General features: G+C 40.3%; 1 protein-coding gene across 3 annotated transcripts in view; it reads right to left on the bottom strand.

Moving 5' to 3' along the window:
• LOC106569194 (dipeptidyl aminopeptidase-like protein 6) overlaps positions 1-13,618 on the bottom strand; it is a 172,908-nt gene that overhangs the window by 105,479 nt on the left and 53,811 nt on the right. The window lies entirely within an intron of this gene.

Raw genomic sequence — 13,618 nt, forward strand, 5'->3', positions numbered from 1 at the left:
CACTTATAACTCACTGTATCACAATTCCAGTGGGTCAGAAATGTACATAAATGTACAACTAAGTTGACTGTGCCTTTTAAACAGCTTGGAAAATTCCCGAAAAGGATGTCATGGCTTTAGAAGCTTCTGATTGACATAATTTGAGTCAATTGGAGGTGTACCTGTGGATGTATTTCAAGGCCTACCTTCAAACTCAGTGCCTCTTTGTTTGACATCATGGTAAAATCTAAAGAAATCAGCCAAGACCTCAGAAAAAAATTGTAGACCTCTAAGTCTGGTTCATCCTTGGGAGCAATTTCCAAATGCCTGAAGGTACCACGTTCATCTGTACAAACAATAGTACGCAAGTATAAACACCATGGGACCACACAGCCGTCATTCCGCTCATGAAGGAGACGCGTTGTCTCCTAGAGACGGACGTACTCTGGTGCAAAAAGTGCAAATCAATCCCAGAACAACAGCAAAGGACCTTGTGAAGATGCTGGAGGAAAAAGGTACAAAAGTATATATATCCGCAGTAAAACGAGTCCTAAATCGACATAACCTGAAAAGGCCGCTCAGCAAGGAAGAAGCCACTGCTCCAAAACCGCCATTAAAAAAGAGACTTGCAAGCCAAAGAACACCATCCCAACCGTGAAGCACAGGGGTGGCAGTATCATGTTGTGGGGGTGCTTTAGATGGCAACATGAGGAAGGAAAATTATGTGGATATATTGAAGCAACATCTCAAGACATCAGTCAGGAAGTTAAAGCTTGTTCGCAAATGGGTCTTCCAAATGGACAATGACCTCAAGCATACTTCCAAAGTTGTGGCAAAATGGCTTAAGGACAACAAAGTCAAGGTATTGGAGTGGCCATCACAAAGCCCTGACCTCAATCCTATAGAAAATCTGTGGGCAGAACTGAAAAAGGCCTACAAACCTGACTCCGTTACACCAGCTCTATCAGGAGGAATGGGCCAAAATTCACCCAACTTATTGTGGGAGCTTGTGGAAAGCTACCCGAAACGTTTGACCCAAGTTAAACAATTTAAGGCAATGCTACCAAATACTAATTGAGTGTACGCAAACTTCTGACCCACTGGGAATGTGGAAAAATAAATAAAAGCTGAAATAAATAATTCTCTCTACTATTATTCTGACATTTCACATTCTTAAAATAAAGTAGTGATCCTAACTGACCTAAGACAGGGAATTTTTATTTGGATTAAATGTCAGGAATTGTGAAAAACTAAGTTTAAATGTATTTGGCTAAGTTGTATGTAAACTTCCGACTTCAACTGTATACAGATGGCTCCACTAGTGGAGGCTGGTGGGAGGAGTGGAATTAATGGAACGGAGTCAAACGTGGTTTCCATATCGTTGATGTGTTTGATTCTGTTACATTTATTCCATTCCAGTCATTACAACGTTTTCCAGCTAATTTCCTGCAATTCTATACATGTTTCCATGGAGCTGAGAGAAAATGTTTCCGTGTGAAAGCTAATTCGCTACAAATCTACACATTTTGCCATAGCTAATTCTGTGTTCTTAAGCTCAAACACTACAACAAAAACAATGGAGGTCCCAATCTGGGCCACTGGGCATGTACCCTGCATGACCTGTCAGTAATCCATACATGCCAAAAATACTCCTAAATGCATTGTTTGTCATTCAGGCGTGTTTCCTGAAAGCTTTGCTTTACTTTATTTCCCCCGACAACCCAGACTCAAGCCACTCCTAGAATAGTAAAGTGCTTCCTTTGACAAATGTCATTTGTTCAAGAGAAACTCACCCCTATTTGGTTTAGCTGATCCTGCAGACCCTGAAGATATCCAAACTTTGTCCCTCCTAACACTAGAGTGATGTCTGGGATCTGGGCCAAGCTTGATTCAGGGCTGACTGCACAAATCTAGAGTGTGTCCTTAAAGTAGCTTCTATCCAGACCAAAATGTACATCTGGCTGGACAGGCAAGGGTGGGTCCTCAGAGCAGAATAGACCAGCAGGAGTGTATTCTATTCTCTGACTAACAGGCAGATGGAGCTGGATCATTCTCATGAAACCACTAAAATACCATGGCAGTAATGATTTTAAATATAAAACATGTAATTTAGTAATGTAACAAAATATCATAATAGTATTCTCTACCTTACACAAAGAGTCATTTCAACATATGAATTCATTAATTTTGTATTTTATTGCATTTTCTGCTGAAATTCTCATTACCGCAACGCGTCCAGCTCTGTCTGAATGTATGTTGTTGTAATTTAAACAGAGTAAAATGAAAATATTCAGAAGAAAATAAATATTTGTTCTAATAGATGTTTTCAAATGACCCCCCAAAAAATTCTTGCCTGAATATTCATATATAGTAATAATTAAAAAATATGAAGTGTCCATGACTGATGTTCTCATCCTTCGCAACATTTTTGAAGGACTGTTTACACACACACACAGAGAATTTTAAATAAAGTTTGATTTTGAATGAAGCAACACATCTGCCAGTACCTTCAAGATGGCTACCAGGCAAGCAGATCTCTTTATATTTATCCAGTTAAAAGTTAAACATTCGCTTGTCAGACTGTGTATACGTATTGATTATCATTACAAATACAAGTAGTTTTACACATTTAGAAAAACGTTAGTTTTAACATTTTCTATGAAAATATACTTCATTAATGTGTAATTATGTACATTGACTAAAAATTTGCTTAGTCATCATGTCTTCTCTATTGTTAGCAAAACATGCTAAGGTTCCTCATCCTTCGCAACACCATTCTCACTTACCGCTGCAATTTAAGGCCAGTTGCGGTAGAGAGAACTGTTTCAGTAATGAGAATTTAATCATACAGACTATATTTTTTAAATATAATGAACTATTAATTGAAATATTATTTACTAACTGTTGATATTTGCTTTATGTCCTGTTAAATTGCAGACAGTCAGCAAGTGACAAAAAGAAAGCTTTAGCGAAGGCTGACAGAATTCTGAGAAAAGGTTTACACCAACCCAGAACTGCTGGGAGAGTACAGAAGGAAGGACAGAGAGAAGTTAGGGGTTGGAGTGGTTACAGCAAGTGTAATTAGCATATATATAGTCTATAGGAACCCTATGCCTCATACAGTGTCTATAGGGAGTCAATAACCTACAGTGTTAGGAAGTCTACACATGCGTGCGCACACATCCACCACACACACGCTCACACACACACAATCAGTAAGCCATTTTGTTTATACTATAGGATGTCCACTCACAGTCTGTAAGCGTAAGCCATTCAGTCCCTACTATAGGATGTGTACACACACACACACACACACACACAGTCTGTAAGCCATTCAGTCCCTACTGTAGGATGCACACAAGTATGTAAGCCATTCAGTCCCTTCTATAGGACACACACACACACACACACACACACACACACACACACACACACACACACACACACACACACACACACACACAAAGCCATTCAGTCTCTACTATAGGATGACGTGTCCATAACAGTAAGATTTCTTTCCCATGTTTTGAGACATGCTCATTTCATGTCATACTTCCTTCCCATTTCCAGATATCAAAAATGAAAGCAAAATTGTAAAATCAAGAAAACTCAAGATCTGACAAAGAAGCAACATGAAAAGAAGAAAAAACAGTGGTGGGAAAACTCAAAAAGGTATTAGAGAAGAAAGAAACAGCTAAACGCTGTATTGGACATAACACCATCAAGCCAGGAAGATGATACACTTCAACATGTTCAAGAAGCAAAATGAGGAAGTTATTCAGAAGACACAGCCTCCCCAAGAGAACAGACATTCTCACCTCAGCAGGTAAATGTCCCTGCCATCAACTCAACTCCTAAAAGAAGAGAGACATCTCTACAGACACCAGGACCAATGAAGACATCTACCCCAAAGGAATCACCCAAAAAGAGGAACAGAAGAAAGAAAACACTATCAAAATGGAGGTCAAAGTTGCGCTACACAGAAGAGAAGCTGCTGCAGAGGACCAAAGAGATGGTCAACCTAAAGAAAAGACTGAAAAGACTTGAGATGATGGCCAAGAGGAAGCAGGTAATTGTCAACATGGAAGGCAGAGAGGTCCAGAGGAAAACTACAAAGAGAGGTCATCAGAGAACATTACCCAATAACAGACAGAGAAGACTAATGTGCAAACGTGTTAGCTGCTTCCTTCCTCAAGATGGAGTCTCCACTGTAATAAATGGGAAATCCGGAGAAATTCGGTAAAAGGGCCAGATATGCCGTGAGAGAGCCTTAACGGACACTGTGGCAAATCTTCATCGAATATTTCTGTCTGAGAATGAAAGGCACAACCTTTCCAAGGCTCAATTCTTTAAATTTAAGCCATTTTGGATTGGCCAGCAAAGAGTTACAGACAGAGAAACATGTGTTTGCAAAACGCATGAAAACTTTGGCTTGAAGATAAAGAAGCTGCACCAGCTTGGGGTCATAGAAACATCATCCCCATGGGACACTGTACAGGCCAGTGTGTGTAGTGACGATGACATGTGCTGTTCTAATGTTTTTGTATATGTGATGTTTGTTATGTACTTTTGAAGCACTGCAAAATGAAATTGATTGAACTTGAATCCATGATTGTGCCAATATGATCAAATTTATTTTCTACACTAAATGTAATGTTTTTAACCATACCTCAGTCTTAGTATACTTATTATCATTACCGAAATCATCAACCTCATTTCCGAAACCTATCATTACCGCAACAAATGTTCATTTTATGTTAATTTAATGAAAGGAAAAATGGTAGTTTGCTTTTAAATGCAGGCTTGCCACTTTCAGGCTTGCCACATCATTTAGAAAATATGTCAGCTGTCAATGAAATATCAAAAATATTAGGTTGTAGACTACATAAGGTGTTGAGGTAATGAGAGAAATCAGTCAAAATCAAATAAAAAAGTTAATTTTAAAAGATGTATTATTTCAGAGTTTCAAGTAACTGTGCATGACTGTTAATAATCAATAAAAAAAAATGTGAAAATGTATTAGCTTTCCTAATGGTCTTGACGTTTTCAGACCATTGCGGTAATGAGATTATTAAGGACATGTTTTGGAAAATATGTTCAAAAAAGGTGTTCAATTGTCAGTAAATGTTTTTATATGAATGCTCACAAACACTTCAGACCTTGTTATTAATACCTAAAAAGGAAATTTATTGATGCATGTCTTTTTAAAGATTTCATGTTTTTGTGAGAATCGCCCAGCTAGATGAGGCTGCCCTGGTCTACCAACCAGAGTACCAATATCCATCTCAATGACACATATCACACTTCAATCATGTAGCCAGGGTGTTATCATACCCTTTGAACTCCCACACCAACCAGTAGAGGCTGCTGAGGGGAGGATGGCTCATAATTTCTGGAACCGAGCTAATGGAATGGCACCAAACACATACCATTCCACTCATTCCACTCCAGCCATTATCACGAGCCCATCCTCCCCAATTAAGGTGCCACCAATCTCCTGTGAAGCCAACTCAGTACCAGACAAGCTGAGTACATGACACGATAACAGAACAATGTAGCTACTAGGATTAGATTTCACTGGCTATTATTTTGATCAACAACTAAAAAATGTTAGTATGATATAATTGAATCTGAATCTTTTTTTAGTCAATCTTATTTAATGTTTTGAGCAAGAAAGCACAGCTGACAAAAGCTTGCAATAGCATGCGATATTAATCTAAAACGTTTTTAAACTGAGAAATAAGCATAAAACCAATCACTCATATCATCTCAAGTGAGAGAGAATTGAGTCAGGGAGAATAACCTAACAAATGTGAGTCCCCGGAAAGACAGCCTTTGTAGCAAACTATCCATGCTGTTTCATACTTCTGCCTCTCCTCAATTTTCAGGACGCACATGAGTGGCAGTGACTTGTGTTATCCTCAACGAGGGAAAGAGACTCTTTTGTAAACTCAGATGTGATAATTAGTTAAAAATAAAACTGCTGTGCTACTATAAAAACCTGGTTTCACACTTCAACATTATGTTTAGCTTTCAATTGAAATGTGAGGAATACAAGGAGAAAAGCTTCCGAAGGCTGTGCTGAATGGCACTGCCAAGTGGATCAGGTCAGACTTTCTATTGTGATGAATTACCCATTATAGGTGAGCAAGGGTTTACAGTAAATGTGTCAGTGCACAATAGTAATTACCAACATAATTGCCACAAATGTACAAAAAAATTGTCTAATTGAATGTTATCTTATTGTCAGTTAAAATACGTGTTCAAGCATTCACACAGCACACCATAATCTCCAGTGCCCCACATCAATGAAATCCAAGCTTAACAATGTCCTAGCCTATCAGGTGATTCGATTGAAAGAAAATACAAGAAACTCAAAATTAAGTAAACATGTATGAATCAAATCGACAACTCTCTGTCATGAGATACCAAGGTCTCCTGCACAGTTCACACTCATGTGTCACCTTTCATTGTCAGGGGAGGAAGAGCTCAACAGTAGGAGGTGTTTGAGTTCCTCTGTTGGCTGGTTGGGTACCCGGGAAAAGTCAATATGGCTCCTACTCACAAAGGGAACCTGCTCCACAGGTCACTATCCTTTAAATGTCCCCATATTTTAGACTACAGCCGCCCCGCGATGATTAATTAAAGTCACTTTGTTGGATTTCAGCCCCGGCTGCCATTAGCAGTAGAGAGTAATGAGAGAGAAATAACTCTGGTTGATATCCCAGGGGACTCTATAATACTGTACCACAGAATCCGGTTACTGCTGTTAACATACTGTACATAAGTTAGATGGTGAGCATTTGTGTTAAATAGGTAGCATTTGTGTTAAAAAAAGGTGACCCATTTTTCCCGTGTCCAAGGGCATTGAAATATTTGATATTGATTTATTCACTTTGTTCTGTTGGAATTTAGAATTCCCAAATCAAAGCTTTTGATTAATCAAAAGAATTCTAAATTCCAACAGAACAAAGTGAATAAATCAATATCAAATATTTCAATGCCCTTGGACACGGGAAAAATGGGTCACCTTTTTTTTAACACAAATGCTACACATTTCAAAGTATGGAATGACCCTGTGTAGTGGTTGAGGACACCAATAATCAGGGGTGCAACTTTCACTTGTCCCCCCCAAATTGTATTATTGGAATGTGATACAAAACGAGACACAGGTGTGCTTTAGGACAATGAGGACGCCTCCAAGTGGTCGGGAAGGCTGTTTGGAGTGTTTATGCAACTGGACAAAAAACACATAATAATCTTTTTGTTTTATGTCCCCCCCACTTCTAAAGCCAAATTTGCACCCCTGCCAATAATAATTACATTACAATGTAAAAGACTTTGCATTTCAAATTGAATTTGCTGCAAGTAAGGAAGACTTTTCACTCAGAAAAGAAACGTGATTAAAATTGAAATTCCCACTGAGGTCAAGAAAACAAAATGTCAACCTAGGATCCGTGAAACTCATGAGGCAAAAGGTAATTTCATGCTCCAGTACTCCTCAGGGGACATCAGGAGGACTGAAGGTGAGCTGAAGGTGAGCTGTGCACTCCTAAATATGTTACAGGAAACATAGAAATCTGAGAATGGTTCCTCTGTTTTTTTAGTTACACATTGGAAATAACCCTAGAAAAAAAATACACCTATCCTTAACCATGTTAAGTGCAATAAAATCCTGAAATTGCAAGATATATGAACCGGACCCTATTAATATTACTTGAATGGCCTATAGCACATAACTCATTAAATGCAGAGACATTTGTTGCAGTAGGACATTGGGGAACATGACTGTCTAACAATGTCATTACACAGAGTAATTAACACCTATGTGTGGTGTTGTGCTGTGTCGTTCTGTGCTGTGTCCTTTCGTTTTGTGTTTCTTTCAGTGTCAACAGTATCAGTGACAGAGGCAGTGTGTTCACTCCCTCCCTGCTTGTCATCACAATACACATCAATAATGCAGAGGAGACATCCTCCTCATGCTGACAGCTTCACTATCTCTGGAGAGAGAAAAGAGATTAGATGGACACTCAGGTGGAGCTCAAACGACAATGTGTAAACACTGATGTCAAATACATGCCTTTATAATACAGAGCATAAAGTGTTCAGAAACTATAGTGAAAATGAACTAAATGTTTGCATTTAAATTAAGCAGTTGTCATTGGGCATGATACTAATGCTGAATTCCCTTCATTATGCTGGCTACAGCTAGACCTACTCTGCAGCAGCTTCGCTGGAAGAGTCACTTTAGGCGGCCAATTCTTCACAGGATCCAAGTTTCTTTTTCACGCTTGAGACATAGGCTATACTGCTCATTGTCATTCTACTCATTGTCATTCTACAAGTCAGCACATTTCGAGCTTAGGGATTCGAGCAACACCGGTTTCAAAAGGACAAACTAAAACAAACTGTATGAGCATAGGTCTACTAAAGAATGTCTTAGCAAAAGCAGGGAATGTGATCTGTGTGCAATTTCATCACCATGGACAATAAAAGGGTGTGAGCCTCGTCGCAAAAGTGGCCTTGAAGAATTATTATGGCTAAAACACAAAGCAAGACTACATCAGAATTGTCTTCAACATAGCCAATATATGGGCTACAGCGCATAATCATCTATTGGACCTCCACATGTAAGTCCTTGCAAAACGAGAATCCATGAAAGCTTGCCAACTTCAAATTAGATCATTAGATTGCAAAAGAAGGCCAAATCACTGAATGTATTACATTGGATTTTCATTTGCCTCTAAACTACAAATAGAATGTTTAATTGTAATTTGTTTCAAGCAGGGACAGTTCCAGGCATAAGCGACATAAGCAGTCGCTTAGGACCCCCGGTCGCTAGAGGGCCCCAGACACCCCCCAAAAAACTGAGGCGGTGTCTCTACTTACCATTGAGAGTCAGAATAGTAGACTACACCAGCTGCAATTTCAAAATGTTCTTGTGCATCAGCAGTTTTTTTCTTGTTATGTCAGTCGCTGACAGTCACCTAATTAGCCATGTCAGCTAACAATTTTTAGATTGGTAGTAAGTCAAGCCAGCTATCTAATCATGGCCCAGGGGCCCTAAACTCCAGGGGGCCCACATTAATTGTTAGTCATTCTCACTCAGCTATCATACTAACATGGCATAAGTCACAGGGCTAGAATTGTATGACATTTGCTGTAAAACTGAAGGAAAAAAAAGAAAATTTGCTTTAAAAAAAAGGTCCAACGCAACAGTTTTTATGTCAATATCAAATAATTTCTGGGTAACAATTAAGTACCTTACTGTGATTATCTCCAAAGAAAATTATCTTCGATTATAGTCACAGCCGTGTATATACCCCCCCAAGGAGATACCTCGACGGCCCTGAAAGAACTTCACTGGACTCTATGTAAACTGGAAACCATATATCCTGAGGCAGAATTTATTGTAGCTGGGGATTTTAACAAAGCTAATTTGAGAACAAGGCTACCTACAGTTGAAGTCGGAAGTTTACATACACCTTAACCAAATACATTTAAACTCCGTTTTTCACAATTCCTGACATTTAATCTGAGTAAAAAGTCCCTGTTTTAGGTCAGTTATGATTACCACTTTATTTTAAGAATGTGAAATGTCAGAATAATAGTAGAGAGAATGATTTATTTAAGCTTTTATTTCTTTCATCACATTCCCAGTGGGTCAGAAGTTTACATTCACTCAATTGGTATTTTGTAGCATCGCATTTAAATTGTTTAACTTGGGTCAAACGTTTCAGGTAGCCTTCCACAAGCTCCCACAATAAGTTGGGTGAATTTTGGCCCATTCCTCCTGACAGAGCTGGTGTAATTGAGTCCGGTTTGTAGGCCTCCTTGCTCGCACACGCTTTTTCAGTTCCGCCGACATATTTTCTATAGGATTGAGGTCAGGGCTTTGTGATGGCAACTCCAATACCTTGACTTTGTTGTCCTTAAGCCATTTTGCCACAACTTCGGAAGTATGCTTGGGGTCATTGTTCATTTGAAAGACCCATTTGCGACCAAGCTTTAACTTCCTGACTGATGTCTTGAGATGTTGCGTCAATTTATCCACATAATTTTCCTTCCTCATGTTGCCATCTATTTTGTGAAGTGCAGCAGTCCCTCCTGCAGCAAAGCACCCCCACAACATGATGTTGCCACTGTGGATATAGATACTTTTGACCCGTCTCCTCCAACATCTTCACAAGGTCCTTTGCTGTTGTTCTGGGATTGATTTGCACTTTACGCACCAAAGTAAAATCGTCTCTAGGAGACAGAACGCGTCTCCTTCCTGAGCGGTATGACGGCTGCGTGTTCCCATGGTGTTTATACTTGCGTACTATTGTTTGTGCAAATGAACGTGGTACCTTTAGGCATTTGGAAATTGCTCCCAAGGATGAACCAGACTTATGGAGGTCTACAATTGTTTTTCTGAGGCCTTGGCTGATATCTTTTAGATTTTTTCATGATGTCAACCAAAGATGCACTGAGTTTGAAGGTAGGCCTTGAAATACATCCACAGGTACACCTCCAATTGACTCAAATGATGTCAATTAGCCCATCAGAAGCTTCTAAAGACATGACATATTTTAGGGAATTTTTCAAGCTGTTTAAAGGCACAGTCAACTTAGTGTATGTAAACTTCTGACCCATTGGAATTGTGATGCAGTGAACTATAAGTGAAATAATCCGTCTGTAAACAATTGTTGGAAAAATGACTTGTGTCAGGCACAAAGTAGATGTCCTAACCGACTTGCCAAAACTATAGTTTGTTAACAAGAAATTTGTTGCGTGGTTGAAAAACAAGTTTTAAAGACTCCAACCTAAGTGTATGTAAACTTCCGACTTCAACTGTAAATTCTACCAGCACACTGACTGCAGTACCCACTCGAGCAAAACACTGGACCACTGCTACTCTAACAAGGGCCTCCCCCGCCCTCCCTTCGGCAAATCCGACCACAACTCCATCTTGCTCATACCGTCCTGTAGGCATAAACTCAAACAGGATGTTCCAGTGACTAGAACCATTCAACGCTGGTCTGACCAATCGGAATCTACGCTTCAAGATTGTTTTGATCAAGTGGACTGGAACATTTTCCCAGAAGCCTCATACAATAACATTGATTTATATGCTAACTCTGTGAGTGAGTTTATTAGGAAGTGCATTGGAGAAGTTGTACCCACTGTGACTATTAAATCCTACCCCAACCAGAAACTGTGGATAGATCACGGTATTCCAACAAAACTGAAAGGGGTGAAACATTGCATTCAACCATGAAAGGAGGTCGGGGATTATGGCTGAATATAAAACAGTGTAGTTATTCCCTCAGCAAGGCAATCAAACAAGCTAAATGTCAGTACAGGGACAAAATGCAGTCGCAATTCAACGGCCCAGACACGAGACGTATGTGGCAGGGTCTACAGGCAATTATGGACTACGAAAAGAAAACGAGCCACATCGTGGACACCGATGTCTTTCTTCCAGACAAGCTAAACACCTTCTTTGCCCACGTTGAGGATAATACAGTGCCACCGACGCGGCTCACTACCAAAGACTGCACCCCCCCCCTTCTCCGTGGCAAACGTGAGTGAGACTCTTAAACGTGTTAATCCTCGCAAGCCTGCTGGCCCAGGCGGCATCCCTAGCCGCGTCCTCAGAGCATGCGCAGACCAGCTGGCTGGTGTGTTTACGGACATATTCAATCGCTCCCTATTCCAGTCTGCTGTCTTCACATGCTTCAAGATGGCCACCATTGTTCCTGTACCAAAGAACGCAAAGATAACTGAACTAAATGACTATCGCCCCGTAGCACACACTTCTGTCATCATGAAGTGCTTTGAGAGACTAGTCAAGGATCATATCACCTCCACCTTACCTGCCACCCTAGACCCACATCAGTTTACATACCGCCCCAACAGGTTCACAGACAATGCAATCGCCATCACACTGCCCTATCCCATCTGGAGAAGAGGAATACCTATGTTAGAATGCTGTTCATTGACTACAGCTCAGCATTCAACACCATAGTACCCTCCAAGCTCATCATTAAGCTCAAGGCCGTGGGTCTCAACCCCGAACTGTGCAATTGGGTCCTGGACTTTTACGGGCCGCCCCCAGGTGGTGAAGGTAGGAAACAATATTTCCACTTTGCTGATCCTCAACACTGGGGCCCCACAAGGGTGCATGCTCAGCCCCCTCCTGTACTCCCTTTTCACTCATGACTGCGTGGCCATAAACGTCTCCAACTCAATCATCAAGTTTGCAGACAACACAACAGTAGTGGGCTTGATTACCAACAACGACGAGACAGCCTACAGGTAGTAGTTGAGGGCACTCGGCGTGTGGTGTCAGGAAAAACAACCTCTCACTCAACGTCAACAAAACAAAGGAGATGATCGTGGACTTCAGGAAACAGCAGAGGGAGCACCCCCCTATCCACATCGACGGGACAGTTGCGGAGTAGGTGGAAAGTTAAGTTCCTCGGTGTACACATCACGGACAAACTGAAATGGTCCACCCACACAGACAGTGTGGTGAAGAAGCCGCAACAGCACCTCTTCAACCTCTTTTCACCTAAAACCTAAAACCCTCATAAACTTTTACAGATGCACAATCGAGAGCATCCTGTCGGGCTATATCGCCGCAACTGCACCGCCCTCAACCGCAAGGCTCTCCAGAGGGTGGTGAGGTCTGCACAACGCATCACCCGCGGCAAACTACCTGCCCTCCAGGACACCTACAGAAAACGATGTCACAGGAAGGCCAAAAAGATCATCAAGGCCAACAACCACCCAAGCTACTGCCTTTTCACCCCGCTACCATCCAGAAGGCGAGGTCAGTACAGGTGCATCAAAGCTGGGAGCGAGAGACTGAAAAACAGCTTCTATCTCAAGGCCATCAGACTGTTAAACAACCATCACTAAGAGAGGGTGCTGCCAACATACAGACCCTAATCACTGGCCACTTTAATAAATGGATTCAATAAAAGGTATCACTAGTCACTTTAAGTAATGCCACTTTAATAATGTTAACATATCCGACATTACTCATCTCATATGTATATACTGTATTTCAAACCATCTATTGCATTTTGCCTACGCTGCACGGCCATCGCTCATCCATATAGTTATATGTACCTATTCTTATTCCATCCCTTTACATTTGTGTGTATAAGGTAGATGTTGGGGAATTATTAGATATTACTGCACTGTCGGAAACTAGAAGCACAAGCATTTCGCTACACTCGCATTAACATCTGCTAACCATGTGTATGTGACAAATAAAAATATATTTGATTTTGTTTTACATTTAAATGGTAAAAGAGAAACAAAAATAGCTTCTTAGCAAAGAGCAATTTCTCAAGCAAGAATTTTGCTAGGACTGTCTGGGAGTGGCATGAATAAGAAAGAAATAAAAAATAGAAAGAGGTTTAGAACTTTTTCTTATTGCTCTAAGTTTAATAACTAATTTATGGCATCCAACCAAAACAGGCTGACATTTCAGGCAGTCTTTTCAAACAGCTCTTAAGCTAAAAGGGAATCATCATCATTTTCACAATATTATTCTAACCTCAGTGTGGAAATACAGTACCAGTCAAAAGTTGACTCATTCAAGGGTTTTTCTTTATCTTTACTATTTTCTACATTGTAGAATAAT

The sequence above is a fragment of the Salmo salar genome, chromosome ssa14 (genome assembly GCF_905237065.1).
Source record: "Salmo salar chromosome ssa14, Ssal_v3.1, whole genome shotgun sequence".
NCBI lineage: Eukaryota > Metazoa > Chordata > Actinopteri > Salmoniformes > Salmonidae > Salmo > Salmo salar.